Source organism: Ovis canadensis, chromosome X, assembly GCF_042477335.2.
Source record: "Ovis canadensis isolate MfBH-ARS-UI-01 breed Bighorn chromosome X, ARS-UI_OviCan_v2, whole genome shotgun sequence".
NCBI lineage: Eukaryota > Metazoa > Chordata > Mammalia > Artiodactyla > Bovidae > Ovis > Ovis canadensis.
The window spans coordinates 54,401,279-54,425,553 of record NC_091727.1 but is presented as its reverse complement, the minus strand read 5'-3'; the positions used below and the strand labels follow the sequence as shown (position 1 = coordinate 54,425,553).

Genomic DNA, 24,275 nt, shown 5'->3' with positions numbered 1-24,275 from the left:
ACTAGTCACAAAAGATATATGTGCTCCTCTGTTCACTGAAGCGTCATTTACAGCCAAGGGGAGCCAAGAAATGAAAGGAACCTAAGTGCCCATCGATAGATGAGTCAAAATGGAAGAAATGGTGTACACACACACACACACACACTCACAGTGGAATATTACTCAGCAATACAAAAAAGAATGAAATCTTGTCATTGTCGACAACATGGATGGACCTAGAGGGTGTTATGCCAAGTAAAACTAGACACACAGAGAAAGACAAATACCACACCATTTTATTTACATGTGGAACTGCAGAAATAAAATAAGAGAACACGGGAAACAAGACAGAAATAGAGTCAGAGACACAGAGAACAAACTGGTGGTTACCAGAGGAGGAGGGAGTAGGGAGATGTGTAGAACAGGGAAGGGATTAGGAGACACAAACTTCCAGTTATAAAATAAGTCATGGGAACGGAATGTACACACAGGGAATATAGTCAATAACCTTGTCAGAAATCCCTGTGGTGACACATGGTAACCAAACTTATCATAGCAATTCATTTCACAATGTTCAAAAATATGGAATCACTCTGTTGTGCACTTGAAACAAATATAATATCATATGTTAATTTTGGGCCACACCAGTGGTTCAGCAGTAAAGAATCCTCCCGCAATGCTGGAGCTGCAGGAGGCGTGGGTTGGACTCCTGGGTTGGGAAGATCCCCTGGAGGAGGGCATGGCAACCCACTCCAGTATTCTTGCCTGCAGAATCCCATGGACAGAGGAGCCTGGCGGGCTACAGTCATGCGGTCGCAAAGAGTTGGACATGGCTGATATGACTTAACCTGCACACATGCATGGCAACTTTACTGAAGAAATAAAGAGTGGGGGCTCTGAATGGAGGATGCCGAGGTTTGTGGGTCACTTTTCCTCTGGCGGCCTATGTGACTCTGGGCCATCCCCCTAACTTCCCTGTCCTCTGCTTTCTCACCTCATCAATTAGGATTGAACTCTTCCAAAATGATGAGTCTTTGAAGGAGGAGTAAATAAGGTGACAGAAAGAAATATATTGAATGTGGTCTGATACCTCATAAAGGATGAACAACCTTGAAATGCCATGTTAGCCCAGCTAAACGTGCCCACACTGACTAAATTCATGCCTCTGAGTTTCAGGAAGAAAAGCTCCCTTGGAGCTGGGAGACAAGTCCTGCAAGATGGGTTGAGCTCTGAAGCTCTCTGATGAGATCACAAGTTCAGACTCCAATAAATATACCTGTTCTCAAGTGCCTCTGTCTGCAGAAGACTCGTGGATTTCTGCAGAAATAAAGCTCTGGGGGATATCTGAGAGCACAGACTGACAGACAGCAGAATTTATTTTCACTTCTGAAGAATCTCACAGGCACTTGCTGGCTACACAACATTGGGCTCTGAGTGTGGGGAGGAAAAGTACATTTCATCACTCATGTCTCCTGTAATGAAAAGGGAAGCTATTTGTTACTCGGGGAAAGATGTTTGTGAATCACAGACTTGAGAAAGGTCTTACATTCAGAATACGTAAGGAATTTTAAAACTGCAAATGACAAAATGCTGCGAAGGAGGACAGATCCTTGTGCCAGGGGTTGGGGTGTGGGAGGGGAAACCAGAAAAGGTCAGCACCTGGGCGTTTTTAGGGTGATGGACGTGGCCTGTGTCCTGGTCATGGTGGTGATCACTGGAATCTCTCCGTGTGTCACAGCTCAGAGCACTCCACACCCAAAGACAAGCAGGCCAGGAATTCCCTGGTGGACCAGTGATTAAGAATGCGCCTACCATGTAAAATTAATACACAGAAACCCCTGCATTCCTATAAACTTATAAGGAAAAATCAGAAAGAGTAATTAAGGAAACAATCCCATTCACCATTGCAATGAAAAGAATAAAATACTTAGGAATAAATTCATGTAAAGAAACAAAGACCTGTATACAGAAACCTATTTTTTAAAAAAACTTGATGAAAGAAATCAAAGATGACACAAATAGATGGAGAAATGTCCAACGTTCTTGGATTGGAAGGATCAGTATAGTGAAAATGACTCTACTACCCAAAGCAATCTGTAGATTCATCACAATCCTGATCAAACTACCGGAGGTATTTTTCACAGAACTAGAACAAATAATTTCACAGTTTGTATGGAAACACTAAAGACTCCAAAAACCCAAAGCAATCTTGAGAAAGAAGAATGGCACTAGAGGAATCAACCTTCCTGACTTCAGACTATACCACAAAGCTACAGTCATCAAGATAGTATGATACTGGCACAAAGACAGAAATATAGATCAATGGAACAAAATAGAGAACCCAGAGATAAATCCACACACCTATGCACACGTTATCTTTCACAAAGGAGGCACAAATATACAATGGCGTAAACCAAGTGTATTCAACACGTGATGCTGGGGAAAATGCTCAACTACGTGTAAAAGAAAGAAACTGGAAGACTTTCTAACACCATACAGAAAAATAAACTCAAAATGGATTAAAGACCTAAATGTAAGACCCAAAACTATAAAACTCTTAAGAGGAAACCATAGGTAGAACACTCTCTGACATAAATCACAGCAAGATCCTCTATGACCCACCTCCCAGGGTAATGGAAATAAAAACACAAATAAACAAAAGGGACCGAATTTAACTTAAATGCTTTTGCACAACGAAGGAAACTATAAGGAAGGTGAAAAGACAGCCTTCAGAACGGTAGAAAATAATAGGAAATGAAACAACTGACAAAGAATGAATCTCCAAAATATACAAGCAGCTCATGCAGCTCAATACCAGAAAAAGGAACGACCCCATAAAAAGTGGACAAGAGACCTAAACAGACATTTCTCCAAAGACATACCGATGGCTACCAAACACATGAAGAGATGCTGAACGTCACTCATTATTAGAAAACTGCAAATCAAAACCACAATGAGGTATCCTCTCACACATGTCAGAATGGCCATCATCAAAAAGTCGACAAACAATAAACGCTGGAGATGGTGTGGAGAAAAGGGAACCTTCTTCCACCGTTGGTGGGAATGCAAACTGGTACAGCCACTGTGGAGAACAGAGTGGAGATTCCTTAAAAAACTGCGAACAGAACAGCCACACGACCCAGCAATCCCACTGCTGGGCATACCACCCTGAGGAAACCAGAAGCGAAACAGACACATGTACCCCAATGTTCACAGCAGCGCTATTTACAATAACTAGGACAGGGAAGGGGCCTAGATGTCCATCGGCAGATGAATGGATAAGGGAGTTGTGGTATATATACACAATGGAAAATTCAATTAAGTTCAGTTTAGTCGCTCAGTCGTGTCCGACTCTTTGCGACCCCATGAATCGCAGCACGCCAGGCCTCCCTGTCCATCACCAACTCCTGGAGTTCACTCAGACTCACGTCCATCGAGTCAGTGATGCCATCCAGCCATCTCATCCTCTCTCGTCCCCTTCTCCTCCTGCCCCTAATCCCTCCCAGCCTCAGAGTCTTTTCCAATGAGTCAACTCTTCGCATGAGGTGGCCAAAGTACTGGAGTTTCAGCTTTACCATCATTCTTTCCAAAGAAACCCCAGGGCTGATCTCCATTACTCAGCTATAAAAAGGAACACATTTGAATCAGTGCTAATCAGGTGGATGAACCTGGAGCCTGTTATACAGAGAGAAGTAAGTCAGAAGGAGAAAGACAAACACTTATATTAATGCCTATATATGGAATTTAGAAAGACGGTGGCAACGATTCTACATGCAGGGAAGCAAAGGAGACAGAGACGTACAGAACACACTTTTCAACTCGGTAAAAGAAGGCGAGGGTGGGATGATTTGAGAGAACAGCAGTGAAACATATACATTACCATATGTAAAATAGATGACCAGTGCAAGTTCAATGCGTGAAGCAGGGCACCCCAAGCCGGTGCTCTGGGACAACCCAGAGGGATAGGCTGGGGAGGCAGGTGGGATGGGGGTTCAGGAGGGGAGGACACATGTATACCTGCGGCCGACTCGTGTTGATATATGGCAAAAACCATCACAACATCGTATAGTAATTATTCTGCAATTAAAATAAATTAATGATTAAAAAAATAAAACAGAACCCCCCTGCCAATGCAACAGGGCAGGCGTTCGATCCCTAGCCCAGGAAGATTCCACGTGCCGCAGGGCAACTAAGACGGTGTGTCACAACTACTGAACCCACCTGCTCCGACTACTGAAGCCCTCGAGCCTAGAGTCCATGCTCCGCAACGAGAGAAGTCTCTGAAATGAGAGGCACATGCACCGCCACTAATGAATAGTCCTCCTACACAACGAGAGAAAGCCCTCATGCAGCAACAAAGACTCAGTGCACCCAACTCTAAATAAATACATAAGAAGAAAGAAAACCGGGCCAATCTTACTGTATGTTCATTTGAAAAACCCAATGGTAGATACTAAAGTAGGTGCATCTCTCTATCTTCTTTGAATACTCATATCTTGGGTGAAGCTAACAAAAATTACATCACAGGCTATATTAAAATTTTAGATCAGCTTCCCAGGCACTGCTCTTTTCTAGAGAGCTACTTTTCTCAGAGAACTGTTACCTAGGAACTTTAGTCACCGGAACTGAGGCCTCCACCACATTCCAGGGCAGAAAGCAAAAGACATTAGGAAGACACGGTTCAAATCCTATGAGCTTATGAATTGCCTGTGACCACAGGCTAGGATGAACACACATCCCAGAAAGAGTCTCTTCACATTTCAGTAACTGAAATTTGTATTTCAACCACTTAGTTCAGTTCTTTAAGGCCACTGCTTTCCCCTTAAGCAAACACTTGGTGTAAAACACTTGGAAAATGACCTTAACCCAATTCACTCCCAACCACTTTCCACATGTCACAAGGAGTCTCTCACGATATTTCCCCACCTAGAAAGCCAATTCTCAGATAAAGAAAAGATTCACACACACACACCTTGTGAAGAAATACTGAGATTTTAGAAAGTGACTCACAACTAACCCATGGTTCATCGTTCTTTTCTCTCTTCTGCTTCCATCCACTCTGAGAAATGAATATTTGGCCATGCTGTCTGATTTGCCCACCAAGTTGCTCATACCACACACAGGATGTTGTTACAAGCGAGCCTATATACAAGGCATTGACATCACCCTACCTCATTTCATTCCCTGCAATCACTTGGCCCAAATGAATAATGATCTCACACCAAATCGCTGCTTAAAGCACCACCACCTCAAGCTTCCTTCGTTATCTCACATGGCGTCTGAGGCCAGGGAAGAGATTTTACTTGAGATGAGTAATGCTGGAGAGACAGCCCATTGGCCAGAGATTCTGTTCAGGAGGTGATGTCTCTCAGTGTACTCTTTATGACCCCATCGACCAAGGCCCGCCAGGCTCCTCTGTCCAGGGGATTCTCCAGGTGAGAATACTGGAGTGGGTTGCCATGCCCTCCTCCAGGGAACCTTCCCGACCCGGGATTGAACCCAGGTATCCTAATTCCCCTGCCTTGCAGACAGATTCTCTACCGCTGAGCCCCCGGGGAAGCCCATGACAAACCTAGACAGCATATTAAAAAGCAGAGACATCACGTTGCTGACAAAGCTCTGCAGTGTTGAAACTATGGTTTTCCAGTAGTCGTGTACAGATGTGTGAGTTGGATCATTAAGAAGGCTGAGTGATGCTTTCGAATTGTGGTGCTAGAGAGATGACCCTTTAGAATCCCTCGGAATGTAAGGAGAACAACCCGGCCAATCCTAAAGGAAATGAACTTTGAATACTCACTGGAAGGACTGATGCTGAAGCTGCAATACTTTCGCCACCTGATGCGAATAGCTGACTCATTGGAAAACACCCTAATGCTGGAAAAGATCGAAGGCAGGAGGAGAAAGGGGGAGACAGAGGGTGAGATGGTTAGATACCATCACCAACCCAATGGACATTACTTTGCTCAAACTCAGGGAGATAGTGTAGGACAGAGGAGCCTGGCCTGCTGCAGTCCATGGGCTCGTTAATAGTCAGACACGACTGAGCGACTGAACATCCACCAGCACCACCCTACCTTCGAGCTTCCGTAAGGTGCCACAGCCCCATTCTCAGCAGGGCTAAGAAGCTTTCTGCGTCTGTCAGTGGTAAAGGCTGAGACTTAATATATTCACACTCTCAGTGCCCCCTGCTTAGGGTTGATAGTGGGTCCTTAGAACGCTCATCACTCCCTCCCAGAGCTCAGACCAGGGAGCCTTCTCACAACAGTAATGGAGCACCCTACCCTGGTACAGAATTGGGAGTTGGAGCTGTTTACCCCTCTCAGTGTGTTTTCTCCCTTTACATTCACTTCCACATTTCTTCCTTGAGTCACCGAATCCAAGTCCACTCACCCCCAACTGGTTCCTGCAACAAGCTGCACCTGCCTCTCCAGCACATCTCTAGCACCACATGCACAGGGTGGGTACGTGTACCCCCTGTGCGGTGTATCTTCTCTCTCCTTTCTCTTCAGAATCTGTCGACTCCCAAACATCACAAAAAGGGCTCCAGATTGATCGCCCACAAAGGGGCCCCCCGGTGCTGCAGGGGAGGCTGTGACTCTCATCCACAGCCTGGGTCAAAGCAGGACTGTGTTATAAGTGCCACAAGCTGCCCCACTGCATCATGGGAGCCAAAAGAGCAAAGGTCTGAAAGTCCTAACACAGACATTTCCGTGGATAGTACACCAGTGTCATCCTTGGGACCTGTGAGCTGTTGTTTGGTTTGGGCCTATAGCGTCAGTGACCTTTTTCACAACGCTTGTAGGCTTAGCCAGCCTTCCTTCAGGACCTCTCTACTCCCCACAGCCCCCCACCTACTGTACCAAAGATATTACTTCTGACTTCAGTGCGCCCATTGGGTTTTCACCTGGCAGGGATGCCAATGGAACTTTTTTACGCTGAAACCTCAAGATACCTGAGGAGAACGAGTCTTCAGAAAGTCCAGTTTTCAATTATAATAGAAAAACTGCCTACGTAACAATGAAGATACAACACATTAAAATACTAATAAAATGTTATTTGGAAATTAGCTAGAATGTCACACTTAGGAGAAAAAAACTTAGTATGTGGCCTACTGCCTTCCAGGTTTTGTTCTCTGCATTTAAGAAAATTACGAGATGGGGGAGGTAATGTCTTCATGATATCGTATTTGTGGTTTTATCTGTTTATCACTATGGTTATGCTACTTTCCATAGTGATGAGGGTGCTCCACTAATGTCAGTCAGAGGAAACACTGTTTAGACCTCGGTATGGACCAGGAACTGTTCTCTGTGATGTGTGCATGTTGACATGACACCCCATGGTCTTTGACGCACCTAGGAGACACTGTGTTCAATCCATACACAGATCCATAGTGATGTTTCATGTGGATGGAGAGGTTGATCTGCCTTTTGACCCAGAGTACACCAGACACTGCACTGTATTCCAGATTGGGGGTTAGATAACCACACCTGGCTGTTTCTCTCTGGCCTGGGCACCAATCTGACTCAGCTCTTGCCAGCTAGGTGACTTTATGCAGATTCATTCATCCATTAATGTCTATGGGTCTCTGCTCCTCAGCTGCCGAAAGGGATGACAGCAGTAAAAATGCTTACCTCAATGCCATCCTCCCCATGTTGATTATGGCAAAACCAAAGCAGTACTGTAAAGTAAAATAAAGCAAAAAAAAACAAAAAAAAAAAAAACAAAAAAAAAACTTACCTCACAGTGTTGCTGTGAGTACTCAAACACTTCATTATGCGTATATGTATGGAGAGCTAAGCATGGTCCAGAAGGGGAGCTCTTCTTCTTGTGTCTCTTCACTTCTGTTTCCGCTTGTACTAGTATCCCCCTGTCCCTGTCCCCACGCTTTCACCTCCCCCACCCCTACTCTGCTCTCTCTCCCCAGGGCCCCTGTCCTCAGACTCTCCATCCCAAAACACAGCTGAACATCTCCTCATGATTTACCCCAGAAAATATCCATACCATCACCCTTGGATTAAACAGTCATGAATATTAGCAGAAAAAATAAGAAACACAATAAACGGGCAATGTTAAAACTACACAAGAAATAAAGCATTGCTGATGAAAGTCTGACTACTAATATTTTCATATCTTCATCAGATTCAGATCTTCAGAATTTGATGTATGAGAATTAGTCTTGATAAAACAATGGCAGAAAAGATAATGCAATGTGGTTCCTTAAATAAGACCTAACAAAATGGGGGCACACGGTGTGTTCACAGGTTGAGAAATTCAATATAATTAGGATGTCAGTAGCCCCCATACAGATCCATCAATTTCATACAATTCCAGTCTGAAATTCCAGCAGGACTTTTTTGTACATATATACTAATTGATGAGAAGATTTCTGTGGTAAGGCAAATGAATGAGAATAGCCAAATGATTCTGAAAAACAATGTTGGAGGATTAACACTAACCTGAAATTTACTTTGCAGCTTCAAACAAAAGTTGTAAGCAACTGTCTATGAAGGGATGAATGGATATAGAAAACGTGATGACATCGGTCAGAACGGCCACCATCAAAAAGTCTACAAACAACAAATGCTGGATAGGTTGTGGAGCAGGGGCAACCCTGTTGCACAGTTGATGGGAATGCAAACTGGTATAGCCACTTCAGAGAACAGTGTGGGATTCCTTTAAAAACAGGGAATAGAACTGTCATGTGACCCAGCAATCCCACTGCTGGGCAGACACCCCAAGGAATCCAGAAGTGAAAGGATCCAGACTGAGCGAGAGCTAAACAAGACTGAAACGCCGTCACCATGCACAGCCAGCGACGGCGCCAAACCTCGCCACTAACCAGGGCAGCTATTCGACCCCTTCGGGAAAAGCAATAAAACTGCAGAAAAATTGTATATTCTACAAAGCCGCGCACGGCAACATGCCTCTCGCCCTCAGTCCCAGCTCTGCAATACCAGCGCCTGTAACAAACGGCCAGCCAATTGGAACCGGGCAGGAGACGAAGCAGGGCGGAAGTCGTGGGACTTCCGGCGCCTACTCGCGCCCCGGAAGAGCTAATTCCGGCGATCACGCGGTAACCAATCAATGCCCAGAACGCTTTCGTGACGCCATACCCCAAACTGGCAGCCCATCTCGCTCCCTACCCATCTCCCCCTTGGATGTAACCATGTAGAAACTGAGGGGTGGAATTGCAAACGAGACGAAGACAGTTGCAGCTTAATACCGGCATCCACTCGGACTCAAATGCAGCGAGAAGATGGAATGGAGCGAATGGGGATGGACCCAGTGGTGTCATGAGTGCCTCCGCTAGGAACTCTGGTCGATGCCTGATGCGGTGTAAATGTACTCTCTTTGTTGTCATACGCCCCCTCGAATGGTACCTTCCAGAGTGGGTGGTCTTACCGCTACCCCTCAGTGGTATGCCCCAGGACAGAACTGTTTCATCTCGCCCGCCCCTTGGTGGTGAGACTGGGGAACAGCCGATGTAGATGATAATTAGAGGATAATCCTTCAAGGGTGGAAAGGCAAAGTTAGGATGAAAACCCCACCGATTGCTGCAGTCTTGGACTCAGAAAAAATGTCTTCATAAAATGAAGATTACTTTTCTGTAGTGCCCACTGTCGTAACAGGAAGCATTGAAAACATTTTCTCTGTGCTGTGCATTGTGCTTTTTTTTGTGCTTTCCTGTTTAATACAGAATATTAGGTGTCAATGGGGAAAACCAGCCACAGTCCCCCACCGGGCAGGGGCGAGAAAGCTTCGGACTGGGATCTGAAGGTCTGGAGTAGGGAAGGCCTCTATCGTTGATTGCAAGTAATATGGGAGAAAGACAACAGGACTTTCCATTCTGTTAGGAAAGGGGTCACCGCCGAGGGGACCCAAGGACACCGTGTAGGTGAGATAAAGACCATGGCTTTGTCACCATCTTGCCATCCCTGAATATGTACCCTAGCAGAGTCTTCAGCCTGTTTAGTTATGCCTCTCTCAACAAGTTTAAATCTGCTTATTCATCCCGACATTCATTCATCCTCTCCACAGTTTCTGTCAAGCACACCTATGTGTGTTCAGTTCAGTTCAGTTCAGTCGGTCAGTCGTGTCCGACTCTTTGCAACCCCATGAATTGCACCAAGCCAGGCCTCCCTGTCCATCGCCAACTCCCGGAGTTCACCCAAACTCATGTCCATCGAGTTGGTGATACTATCCAGCCATCTCATCCTCTGTCGTCCCCTTCGCCTCCTGCCCCCAATCCCTCCCAGCATCAGAGTCTTTTCCAATGAGTCAACTCTTCCCATGAGGTGGCAAAATTATTGGAGTTTCAGCTTTAGCATCATTCCTTCCAAAGAAATCCCCGGGCTGATCTCCTTCAGAATGGACTGGTTCGATCTCCTTGCAGTCCAAGGGACTCTCCAGTCTTCTCCAACACCACAGTTCAAAAGCATCAATTCTTCACAGTCCAACTTTCACATCCATACATGACCACAGGAAAAACCATAGCCTTGACTACACGGACCTTTGTTGGCAAAGAAATGTCTCTGCTTTTGAATATGCTATCTAGGTTGGTCATAACTTTTCTTCCAAGGAGTAAGCGTCTTTTAATTTCATGGCTGCAGTGATTTTGGAGCCCCCCAAAAATAAACTCTGACACTGTTTCCACTGTTTCCCCATCTATTTCCCATGAAGTGATGGGAACAGATGCTATGATCTTAGTTTTCTGAATGTTGAGCTTTAAGCCATCCTTTTCACTCTCCTCTTTCACTTTCACCAAGAGGCTTTTTAGCTCCTCTTCACTCTCTGCCATAAGGGTGGTGTCATCTGCATATTTGAGGTTATTGATATTTCTCCCAGCAATCTTGATTCCAGCTTGTGTTTCTTCCAGCCCAGCGTTTCTCATGATGTACTCTGCATAGATGTTAAATAAGCAGGGTGACAATATACAGCCTTGACATACTCCCTTTCTTATTTGGAACCAGTCTGTTGTTCCATGTCCAGTTCTAACTGTTGCTTCTTGACCTGCATATAGGTTTCTCAAGAGGCAGGTCAGGTGATCTGGTATTCCCATCTCTTGAAGAATTTTCCACAGTTTATTGTGATCCACACAGTCAAAGGCTTTGGCATAGTCAATAAAGCAGAAATAGATGTTTTTCTGGAACTCTCTGGCTTTTTTGATGATCCTGCAGATGTTGGCAATTTGATCTCTGGTTCCTCTGCCTTTTCTAAAACCAGCTTGAACATTAGGAAGTTCACTGTTCACGTATTGCTGAAGCCTGGCTTGGAGAATTTTGACATTACTTTACTAGCGTGTGAGATGAGTGCAATTGTGTTGTAGTCTGAGCATTCTTTTACATTGCCTTTCTTTGGGATTGGAATGAAAACTTGTGTTAGGAAAGAGAAAATCAACTTTGGCTTCATGGAACTTACATTGTGTTGGGGTCATACAGCCCTAAAAGATAGTAATTTATCAGGTATTCATAACTGCTGTGATTAACATTAAACCAGGATAATGAAATAGAGAGGGGATGATATCTAGAAAGAGTGGCCAGGGAAGCTCCTTTTGAGATTGTGACATTTGAGCAAAAGCCTAGAGGAGATGCTTATCTGGAAGAAAAGTATCCCAGACAGAGTTAAGGCTAGTGGAAAAACTGGGGAGTGGAACTCAGTGTAGTGTGTATAAAAAGAGTGAGGAGGGCTGTGTGCCTGTCACAGCATGATGGAGGGAGAGCCAGGAGATCCGATGAGAGCAGTGATGAGGGGCGGGTCCCCTAGGGCCTTCTGGCCATAGCGGGGACTTTGACTTGAGCCACAGGAGGGTTCTTACCAGAGAAGCCCCCAGGGTCCTTTCAGAGGCCCCAACAATGATTGTTGAGGAGCTCTTGATTCATCCCAGGAAAACCACAGACCCTCTGCAGTTGAACGTGCCTTTCCTGGAATCGCCTAAACTCAAGGGGAATCCCCCCTACTGCTCCCAGGGAACATCTGTGTCAATTGATGATACCCTCAGGAAAGACAGAGGAAGGAAGGACCCTCGCGGTATGAGTGAGGTCACAGTCTCATAAAGGCAAAGAGGGAGGATGTAACAGGCACAGAGATGGCGGGGAGAAAGACAAAGATAGAACAGTGGACAGGGACAGAGAGACTATTTCTGGCAGCAAAGGATCCCCAATTAGCACCCACATGTGGGCCCCCAGCCCTGCTAATGGATGATGTACCTATCTCTACAGGAGAAAAGAAACTGCTCCCCCCTACCCTCTCCCCCACCAGGGACTGTCTCTAGGAAATGACTCAGTTGCCCATGGCCTGGGTCTTAATCATGCTCCCTTGGCACACATCAGGGTCCTCTGCCCTGATCAAGACATGGAGATGTTCCAGTCATGGGGAGGCTCACGCTGTACACAGGGTCCCTCACAACCTGTCCGGCCCTGACTGCCCTCCTGCTGACCTCAGTGCCAATGCATGCTTTAATGGGGGAAAGAGAGGCATGGATCTCTGCATTTGTGGTGGAGCCTCATGCAAATTGGTGAATGTGAGGTTTCTCCCCACCTGCTTGGAGGCTCACCTCTGTATTTTCCACCACCACGTCCCCAGGGAATGTGCAGATTACATTCCATACATCAGGTAAGAAGCTGGGTGTGAGATGGGGAGACACAGAGACATATCTTGACAGTGGAACATTCACGGGGTCCTTGGGGCCCTGTACCAATGCCCCCCTCCCGCACTCCCTGGCCAGGCTTCTGCTGAGTCTTCCCTGCCTCCTCCAAGGAGCCCAAGCCTGCATCCAGTTCCTCCTGTCCTCATGAGCCGTGACCTTCCATCTGCACTGGGCCTTGGGCTCCCATCTGCAAATGGTGGCCTCTTTGTTGTGGGTTGCGCAGATAGTCTGAGTGAGTGTGTGTACACAGTTTGTTCTCAGGGCGCCTATCAAGGGTGGTAGTCATGTCAGGAAGTATTGTTCTTATCAGATTTGTTACCGCGGGCTCCTGTGTACTGCACATGACTTGCCCTCCCTGAGGATGGGGCCGCAAGCTTTTATCTCTGTAGGGAGGCATGGTAGAAATCGTAGCCAATGTGATATCACAGGTCTACTTCTAAGACCCATGAGAGTGGGGTCCATGCAGCCTTCCTCTTAAGACTACTCTCATATGCAGATCCATGAATAGCTCAGAGACCCAACCCTCTGGACAAAACCCTCCTACATAGTTCAGAGACTTCATTCCTGGGACATAGATCCATGAACAGTTCAGAGAGCACTCATCCTGGACAGCAACCCCAAAACAGCTCAAATACGTCACACCTGAGGACACAGACCATAACCATCTTAGACAGTTCCAACTCTCAGTTCAGTTCAGTCGTTCAGTCGTGTCTGGCTCTTTGAGAGCCTGTGGACTGCAGCATGGCAAACCTCCCTGTCCATCGCCAACTCCCGGAGGTTACTCAAACTCATGTCCATTGAGTCAGTGATGCCATCCAACCATCTCATCCTCTGTCATCCCCTTCTCCTCCTGCCTTCAGTCTTTCCCAGCATCAGGGTCTTTTCAAATGAGTCAGTTCTTCGCATCAGGTGGCCAAAGTATTGGAGTTTCAGTTTCAGCATCTGTCCTTCCAATGAATATTCAGGACTGGTTTCCTTTAGGATGGACTGGTTGGATCTCCTTGCAGTCTAAGGGGCTCTCAAGAGTCTTCTCCAACACCACAGTTCAAAAGCATCAATTCTTCAGTGCTCAGCTTTCTTTATAATCCAACTCTCACATCCATACATGACTACTGAGAAAACCATAGCCTTGACTAGATGGACCTTTGTTGGCAAGGTAGTGTCTCTGCTTTGTAACATGCTGTCTAGGTTGGTCCTAATTTTTCTCCCCAGGAGCAAGCGTCTTTTAATTTCATGGCTGCAGTCACCATCTGCAGTGATTTTGGAGCCACCTCCAAAATAAAGTCTGTCGCTGTTTCCCCATCTATTTGCCATGAAGTGATGGGACCAGATACCATGATCTTAGTTTTCTGAATGTTGAGCGTTAAGCCAAATTTTTCACTCTCCTTTTTCACTTTCTTCAAGGGACTCTTGAGTTCCTCTTCACTTTCTGCCATAAGGGTGGTGTCATCTGCATATCTGAGGTTACTGATATTTCTCCTGGCAATCTTGATTGCAGCTTGTGCTTCATCCAGCCCAGCGTTTCTCATGATGTACTCTGCATATAAGTTAAATAAGCAGGGTGACAATATACAGCCTTGAGTTACCCCTTTTCCTGTTTGGAACCAGTCTGTTGTTCCATGTCCAGTTCTGGTTGTTGCCTCCTGACCTGCATACAGATTTCTCAAGAGGCAGGTCAGGTGATCTGGTATTCCCATCTCTTTCAGAATTTTCCAGAGTTTGTTGTGCTCCACGCAGTCAAAGGCTTTGGCATAGTCAATAAAGCAGAAGGAGATGTTTTTCTGGAACTCTTTTCCTTTTTCTATGGTCGAAAGGATGTTGGCAAGTTGATCTCTGGTCCCTCTGCCTTTTCTAAATCCAGCTTGAACATCTGGTCTCAGGTAAACTTAGATCCTGAAGACTCACAGCCAGTTCTACAAGTGTTAAGTTGTAACCACTGTGGTTGCTGACCTAAAGTGCATTCTGAAGGAATTTAGGGTGAAAAACAGTATGAGGCACATTGTGCTTTGGACAAATTGGCCTTTATTTATTTACAGATACCTCAGAAAAAGGTTCAGTGACCCTAGAGTCTTGCATCTTCCACACACAGAAAAGCATGAAAATAATGAACTTGTGACATCTGATCTCTGTGTTTCACAGTAAACTTTTACCAATATGCACACTTGACTGCATGTACTTCCTAGGAAAAAATCATACTGACTTCTCTGCTACCTCCTCCAAGCAGTTTCCTCAGAGCTAACGGAGAAGCTGTGTCCTGGGTTGTAGTTCCCAGAAGACTCCAAATCCAACTTAAACTCACAACTCTCCTGTTGTATGCTTTCCTTTTCTTTTTATTTAATTTATTTATTTATTTTGCTGTAGACTGGTTTTTATTAAACTCCATAAATAAGAGAGTAATTCATACCCAAAATGTTAGACATTTTTTACATAGTGAAACTCTGAAAACTGTTTTGTTGTTTTCTGCTTTTCTCTACTTTACAATTTTTCTTTAATGAGTATGGAGTCCTTTCATATTTTTTTCCTTTGCAAGAATTTATTTTATTTATTTATTTTTTTACTTTACAATATTGTATTGGTTTTGCCTTACATCAACATGAATCCACCATGGGTGTACACATGTTCCCCATCCTGAACCCTGCTCCCACCTCCTTCCCATCCCATCCCTCTGGGTCATCCCAGTGCACCAGCCCCGAGCATCCTGTATCATGCATTGAACCTGGACTGGTGATTTGTTTCACATATGATATTACACATGTTTCAGTGCCACTGTGCCAAATCATCCCACCCTCGCCCTCTCCCACAGACTCCAAAAGAGTGTTCTATATATCTCTGTCTCTTTTGCTGTCTCGTATACAGGGTTATCATTACCATCTTTCTAAATTCCCTATATATGCGTTAGTATACTCTATTGGTGTTTTTCTTTCTGGCTTACTTCACTCTGTATAATAGGCTCCAGTTTCATCCACCTCATTAGAACTGATTCAAATGTATTCTTTTTAATGGCTGAGTAATACTCCATTGTGCATGAGTGGGGTATTAAAGTCTCCCTTTATTATTGTATTATTAATTTCCCCTTTCATATTTGTTAGCATTTGTCTTACATGTTGTGGGGCTCCTATGTTGGGTGCATATATATTTATAATTGTTATATCTTCTTCTTGGATTGATCCTTTGATCATTATGTAGTGTCCATCTTTGTCTCTTTTCACACCTTTTATTTCAAAGTCTATTTTATCTGATATGAGTGTTGCTACTCCTGCTTTCTTTTGGTTTCCATTTGTGTGAAATATATTTTGCTAGCCCTTCACTTTTGGTCTGTATGTGTCCCTTCCTTTGAGGCGGGTCTCTTGTAGACAGCATATATTAGGGGTCTTGTTTTGGTATTCATTCAGCCAGTCTTTGTCTTTGGTTGGGGCATTTACATTTAAGGTAATTATTGATAAGCATGATCCCATTGCCATTTACCTTGTTGCTTTGGGTTCGAGTTTATAAATCTTTTTTGTGTTTCCTGTCTAGAGAAAATCCTTTCGCATTTGTTGAAGAGCTGGATTGGTGGTGCTGAATTCTCTCAGCTTTTGCTTGTCTGTAAAGCTTTTGATTTCTCCTTCATATTTGAATGAGACCCTTGCTGGGTACAGTAATCTGGGTTGTAGTTTTTGCTCTCTCATCACTTTATGTATGTCCTAACTTTCCCTTCTGGCCTGAAGAGTTTCTATTGAAAGCTCAGCTGTTATCCTTATGGGAATCCCCTTGTGTGTTATTTGTTGTTTTTCCCTTGCCTCTTTTAAAATTTGTTCTTTGTGTTTGATCTTCGTTAATTTGATGACTATGTATCTTGGGGTGTTTCGCCTTGGGTTTATCCTGTGTGGACTCTCTGGGTGTCTTGGACATGGGTGGCTATTTCCTTTCCCATTTTAAGGAAGTTTTCAACTATTATCTCCTCAAGTATTTTCTCATGGCCTTTCTTTTTGTCTTCTTCTTCTGGGACTCCTATGATTTGAATGTTGGGGCATTTAACATAGTCCCAGAGGTCCCTGAGGTTGTCCTCATTTGTTTTAATTCTTTTTTTCTTTTTTCCTCTCTGCTTCATTTATTTCCACCATTCTATCTTCCACCTCCCTTATCTTCTGCCTCAGTTATTCTACCGTTGTTTCCTTCCCGAGTGCTTTTGATCTCAGTTATTGCATTATTCATTATTGATTGACTCTTTTTTATTTCTTCTAGGTCCTTGTTAAACCTTTCTTGCATCTTTTCAATCTTTGTCTCCAGACTATTTATCTGTAACTCCATTTGTTTTCAAGATTTTGGATTATCTTTACTATCATTATTCTGAATTCTTTTTCAGGGAGACTCCCCATCTCCTCCTCTTTTGTTTGGTTTGGTGGGCATTTATCTTGTTCCTTTACCTGCTGCATATTTCTCTGCCTTTCCATCTTGTTTAGATTGCTGTGTTCAGGGTGGCCTTTCGTATGCTGGAAGTTTGTGGTTCCTCTTTATTGTGGTGGGTCCTCCCTGTGGGTGGGGTTGGACGAGTAGCTTGTCCAGGTTCCCTGGTTAGGGAAGCTTGTGTCGGTGTTCTAGTGGGTGGAGCTGGATCTCTTCTCTCTGGAGTGCAATGAAGTATCCAGTAGTGAGTTTTGAGATGTCTGTGGTGTGACTTTTGGCCGCCTGTATTTTAATGTTCAGGGTTATGTTCCTGCTTTGTTGGAGAATTAGCTTGGTATGTCTTTCTTTGAAACTTGGCTCTTGGGTGGAGCTTGGTTTCATTGTAGGCATGGAGGGTTTTGGATGAGCTCTTGTTGATTAATGTTCCCTGTAGTCAGAAGTTTTCTTGTGTTCACAAGTTTTGGATTTGAGCCTCCTGCCTCTGGCTTTCAGTCTTATTCTTACAGTAGCCTCAAGAGTTCTCCATCCTTACAGCACCAATGTTAAAACATCTAGGTTAATGGTGAAAAGATTCTCCACAGTGAGGGACACCCAGAGAGGTTCACAGAGTTACATGGAGAAGAGAAGAGGGAGGAGGGAGATAGAGGTGACCAGGCAGAGAAGAGGGGACATCAAAAGGGGAGAGAGCAATCTAGCCAGTAATCAGTTCCCTATGTGTTCTCCACAGTCTGGAGCACTCAGAGAGGTTCACGGAGTGACATAGAGAAGAGAAGAGGGAGGAAGGAAATGGAGGTGACCAGGAGGAGAGGAGGGGGAATCAAAAGGAAAGAGACAAATCTAGCCAGTAATCAGTTCTCTAAGTATTCTCCACAGCCTAGAACACCCAAAGAGATTCAGAGTTAAGTCAAGAAGAGAAGGGGGAGGGAGGAGATAGAGGTGACCTGGGGGAGAAAAAAGAGTCAAAAGGGGAGAGAGCAATCAAGCCACTAATCACACTCCTAAGTAAAAATGGGTACTGAAGATTGGATTTTTAAAAGTACAAACTTAATAACAAATACCAAAAAGCAAAGATTAAAAATCTAGAGTAGAGGTTAGACTCTCAAAAACACAATATTAATAAAATGAAAATCTCATAAATTATAAAAATATATATACATGAAATTTGCTTTAAAAATAGGGTCTTTTTTTGGCAAGGTAGTAGTAGGTTTTTAAAATGAAAACTAAAGGAGTAATAAAGAACTTAAAATTTTTTAAAAAATTAAAAAATGATAATAGTAAGATATATCTAGGAATTTCTCTGGAGCTGTTGAGGGCAGTGTGTGGTCAGTTTAGTTTCAGATAGTTCCTTGTCCCAGCTTATACTTCTTCTCGAGGTCTATAGGCTCCTTCCAATGTAGTCAGTGCTAACTACAGGGTTTGAATCTGTTGCACCTGTCACTTCCAAAGCAGTTTCGTCTTTATTTTGGCTTCCTCAGTTTTCAAGTCTCTTTGGTGTCTAATTTCTGCCCTGACACAATGGGGCACAGGTGCTCATTTATTTAGGCTCACTTGTTCAATTGTGCTGAGGAACACACAAACAAATATCACTGGCATGTGTGGGAAGTGCTTGCAATGTCTGGGCCACACTGGGTTTGCCCCTGCTCAAGGCGTGTGTGTTTTCCTGGTCAACTCTGCTCAGCCTCCAGGTTGCTCTGCAGGGGAACTAAAGCGGGCCCTGGGTTGTGTGCACTTCCCAGGTCTATGTTGCTCAGGTTCAGGTTCTCGGGTACCCCACAAAGGCAGAGAATCGGCTGGGCCTGTGTTTGGTGCCCTTCCCAGTTCTGAGCAACTCAGATGACCAGGTGCTTGGCGATTGCATTCTTCCCAGGTGGGCGGTGCATCTTATCACCTCCCTAGTCCCAGCTGCTCAGTTTCCTGGGTGTACCGCAAGAGCGCCATCTCAGGTGTGCCGTGTGTCTCCTCTCAGGAGCTGATCTCTGACTGCAACCTTCCTGGCAGATGTCAACCGTCCAGGATCCCAGGAAGACTTGGTTAGCAACTGGGAGCCTGCTCACAGTTTGGTGGAGGATGCCGTCTCTGGGACCAAGATTGCCCCTCGCCTTCTGGCTCTGGCTGTCGCCTGCCTGCCTGTCTGCCTCCAGCCAGGTGGAGGGGTTGGAAGGGGCCAGGCCGCAGCCAGCTAGCTCTCCTCTGGTATTCGCTCAGTCCTTTTTTCTGTGAGCAGGCCAGTTTGTGCCTTAGAGCTTTTCGCGGGAAAGTTCTCTCTCTCTCTCTCTCTTTTTTTTCCTCTCTCTCTGGCTATCCCACAGTTTGGGTTGCTATCTCACGTTAGCTCCCTCAGATTATCCTCAGGGCATTCAGTCCTGCTAAGCATGCAGCCCACGCCTCCCTGTTCAGCCCCTGCTTGCTGCTGGCGGAAGCAAGTGTCTGGGCTACTTCCCACTGGGAGTTGCAGTTAGGCACGTAATCTGTGGGGTTTTTTTTCCCCTCCTGGTTATGTTGCTCTCTGAGATTCCAAAACTCCCCACAGACCTGCTGGTGAGAGGGTTTCCTGGTGTTTGGAAACTTCTTCACGACTCCCTCCCCAGGACGGATCTCCGTCCCTAACTCTCCTCTTTTTATCTTTTATATTTTGTCCTACCTCCTTTCGAAGAGAATCGGCTGCCTTTCTGGGTGCCTAGTGTCCTCCACCAGCCTTCGGATGTTGTTTTTTGGAATTTGTTCACTGTTCAAATGATCTTTCTATGAATTTTTGGGGGAGTAAGTGGTCTATCTGTCCTATTCCTTTACCATCTTAGGATCGCCCTCATGACCCTTGGTGTTTTTGGGAGAATGCACCTGGTGTTTCTGTCCCCCCTTCCCATAGTCATCCTCCAAGAGCCTGCTGAGGCCTGGGGCCTAGTCCTCTGTACTCTGAAGCTGGAGGCACTCTGAGGCCCCCTCCAGGCCACACTCAGCATAGGCCCCACCCTTACCTAAGCCTGCCTTGCCTGAGTTCCATGCCACCTAAGTGCCATCCCTAGAGTAAAGGCTTATTCTAGCTTTTTCCTCTCTATTGTGCTACTGTAGTTATGTCTTACATTCTAGTGATTGTTTCATTTATATGTTTAATTTTTATAATTTATCGGTTAGTTTTTCTAATTTATTTTAGTTTTTTATTATTTGTCATTGTCCTCCAACTTTTTTTTTTCTTTATTTTTTGGTGTACTATGCAGCTTGTGGGCTCTTGATTCATGGGCCAGAGATCAGGCTTGAGCTCCTATGGTGGCATCGCCAAGTTCAAACTACTGGACTAACAGAGACACTCAGACCCCATGGAATATTAGTTGGAGTGAAGTCCCTTGGAGGTCCACATCTCAACACCTAGACCCAGTTCTACCTAACTGCCTGCAAACTCCAGTGCTAGAATTCTCAGGCCAAACAATCAGTGAGAGAGGAACATGGTCCCATCCACACACACAGCCACAAAAAGATATGACACAAATATGTTACCGACGAAGGAACAAGGTTAAAAAACTACAAGACCACATAAATGAAGAGGAAATAGGGATACTACCTGAAGAAGAATTTAAAGTTAGGATATTAAAGATGATCCAAAATCTTGAAAATACAATGGAGGTATAGATTGAAAAAAATGCAAGAAATGTTTAACAAAGATATAGAAGAAATCAGGAACAAGCAAACTAAGATGAAAGGACAGTAACTGAAATGGAACATGCACTAGAAGGAATCAATAACAGACCAACTGAAGCGGAAGAACAAATAAGTGAGTTGAAAGACAGAATAGTGGACATAACTTCTGAGGAGCAGAATAAAGGAAAAAAATGAAAAAAATTGAAGACAGTCTTAGAGAACTCTGGAACAACACTAAGCACACTAACAGTCAAATTTTAGGCATCCTAGAAGTAGATGAGAAAAAGAAAGTGTTTGAGAAAATATTCAAAAAGATTATAGTAAAAAACTTCCCTAACATGGGAAAGGAAATAGCAACCTAAGTCCAGGAAGTGCAGAGTCCCATATAGGATAAACACTAGGAGAAACACACTGAGACATATAATTAATCAAACTAACAAAAACTAAATAAAATGAATATTATAAACAGTGAGGGGAAAGCAGATGATAATACAGAAGGGAATCCGATAAAGCTATCAGCTGACTTTTTAGCAGAAATTCTGCAGGCCAGAAGGGAGTGGCAGGATATATTTAACGTGATGAAAGGGACAAACCTTCAACCAAGATGACTTTCCTCAGTAAGGATCTCATTCAAATTCAATGGAGAAATCAAAAAATTTAGAGACAAGCAAAAGCTGAGAGGATTCAGCACCACCAAACCAATGTTGCAACAAATACTAAAGGAAATTCTCAAGGCAGGGAGCACAAGAGAAGTAAAAGACATACAAAAACAAACTCAAAAGAATTAAGAAAATGGTAATGGGAACATACATATCAACAATTATCTTAAATGTAAATGGATTCAGTGTCCCAACCAAAAGACAAAGACTGGCTGAATGGACACAAAAGCAAGATCGGTGTATATGCTAACTACAACAGACCCATTGCAGACTGAGGGACACATACAGACTGAAAGTGAGGGCATGGAAAAAGATATTCCATACAAATGAGAATCAAGAGAAAGCTGGAGTAGCAATGCTCATATTAGATAAGATAGACTTTAAAATAAAAACTATTGCAAGAGATACGGAAGGACACTACATAATGATCAAGTGATCAATTCAAGAAGGAGATGCAGTAGTTTTAAATATTCATGCACCCAATATAGGAGCACCTTAATACATGAGGCAAATGGTAACAACTCTTAAAGAGGAAATCAAGAGTCATACAATAGTAGTGAGGGATTTTAACAGCCCACTTATTCCAATGAGCAGATCATCCAGACAGAAAATTAATAAGGAAATTCAATCTTTAAATGAAACAATAGACAAGATCGAATTAATTGATATTTAAAGGACATTCCACCTGAATACAGAAGAGTACACTTTCTTCCCAAGTGCACATGGAACCTCCAGGAGAGACCACATCTTGGGTCACAAATGAAGCCTCAGAACATATAAGAAAATTGAAATTGTATCAAGCATCTCTCCCAATCGCAGAATTATGATATTAGAAAATAATTACAAGGAAAAAACTGCAGAAACATAAGTACATGGAGGATAAACATTGCACTGCAAAATAACCAAGTGATCACTGAAGAAATTAAAGAGAAAATGTAAAAATACATAGAAAGAATGACAGTGGAAACACAAAGACCTCAAACCTGTGAGATGCAGCAAAACCCGTTCTAAGCAAGAAGTTTATAACAATTCAATCTCACCTCAAGAAACAAGAAAAATCTCAAATAAACAATCTAACTCTACACCTAAAGCAACCATAGAAAGAAGAAAGAAAACCCAATATCAGTAGCAAGAAAGAAATCATAAAGATCACAGCAGACATAAGTGAAATAGAAATGAAGTAAACAATAGCAAGGATCATTAAAAGGAAAAGTTGGTTGCTTGAGAAGATAAGCAATACTGAAAAGTCGTTAGGCAGACTGCTCACACACACACAAAAAAAGGATGAGGACTCAAATTAATAAAATTAGAAATGAAGGAGGGAAAGTTATGATTGACACCACAGAAATACAAAAGATCATAAGAATTAGAAAATATAAGCAATTTGATCACAAGTAATGAAAGTGAATCTGTAAAGACTCTTACTCTTGGAAGGAAAGTTATGACCAACCTAGACAGCATATTAAAGAGCAGAGACATTACTTTGTCAACAAAGGTCCGTCTAGTCTAAGCTGTGGTTTTTCCAGTTGTCATGTATGGATGTGAGAGTTGGACTATAGAGAAAGCTGAGCACTGAAGAATTGATGCTTTTGAACTGTGGTGTTGGAGAAGACTCTTGAGAGTCCCGTGGACTGCAAGGAGATCCAACCAGTCCATCCTAAAGGAGATCAGTCCTGGGTGTTCATAGAAGGACTGATGCTGAAGCTGAAATTCCAATACTTGGGCCCCTTTAGGCGAAGAGCTGATTCATTGGAAAAGACCCCGATGCTGGGAAAGATTGAGTGCAGGAGGAGAAGGGGACGACAGATGATAAGATGGTTGGATGGCATCACCGACTCAATAGACATGGGTCTGGGTGGACTCTGGGAGTTGGTGATGGACAGGGAGGCCTGGCGTGCTGCAGTTCTTGGGGTCGCAAAAAGTCAGACACAACTGAGCGACTGAACTGAATGAAAGTAAAGTGTGAGTTACTCAGTCTTGGCTGACTCTTTGCCACCCCATGTACTGCAGCCTGCCAGACTCCTCTGTCCATGGAATTCTCCAGTCTGAAACACTGGTGTGGGTAGCCATTCTCTTCTCCAGGGGATCTTCCTGAGCCAGAAATTGAACCTGGGTCTGGGCATTGCAAGTGTATTCTGTACCATTTGAGCCACCAGGCGAGCCCAAATGTAAGACTGGACAATGTAAAACTCTTAGAGGAAAACATAGGAAAAACACTTTGACATAAACCATAGCAAGATTTTTTTTGACTCACACTCTAGAGTAATGAAAATAAAAACAAAAACAAACAAATGGGATGAGGTTAAACTTAAAGGCTTTTGCAAAGGAAACTAAACCAGAAACAAGATGAAAAGACAGCCCTCATAATGGCAGAAAATATTTGCAAATGAAGCAACTGACAAGGGACTAATCTTCAAAATATACAAGCATCTCATGGGGCTGAAGATCAAAAGAACAAGCAACCCAATCAAAAAATGAATAGAAGACCTAAATAGACACTTCTCCAAAGAATACATGCTGATGGCCCACAAACACACGTTAATATCCTCAATCTTGTTCATTATGAGAGAAATACAAATCAAAAGTACAGTGAGATATCACCTCACACTAATCAGAACGATCAGCATGAAAAGTCTACAAAAAGTAACTGCTGAAGAGGATGTGCAGAAAAGGGAACCCTCCTGCACTGTTGGTTGGAGTGTAAACTGACACAGCCACTAAGGAAAACAGTAAGGAGATTCCTTTAAAAACTAGGCATAAAGTTAAAATATGACCCAACAATGCCATTATTGGGCATATACCCTGTGGAAGCCATAACTGGAAAAGACACATGTATCCCAATGTTCATTGCAGCACTATTTACAATAGCCAGCACATGGAAGCAACTTAGATGTCTCTCGACAGATGAGTTGATAAAGAAGATGTGGTACATATATACAATGAAATATTACTCAGCCATAAAAGGGAACGAA

At 43.7% G+C, this 24,275-nt stretch overlaps 1 long non-coding RNA gene across 1 annotated transcript in view; it reads left to right on the top strand.

Annotated features, from left to right (window-relative positions):
* LOC138931028 (uncharacterized) overlaps positions 1-20,845 on the top strand; it is a 36,737-nt gene extending 15,892 nt beyond the window's left edge. Inside the window, exons 2-4 of the long non-coding RNA XR_011446339.1 lie at positions 8,454-9,874; positions 18,978-19,204; positions 20,227-20,845. This is a non-coding gene — a long non-coding RNA (uncharacterized lncRNA). The remainder of the gene's footprint in view (positions 1-8,453; positions 9,875-18,977; positions 19,205-20,226) is intronic.
* Positions 20,846-24,275: the final 3,430 nt, after the last annotated feature.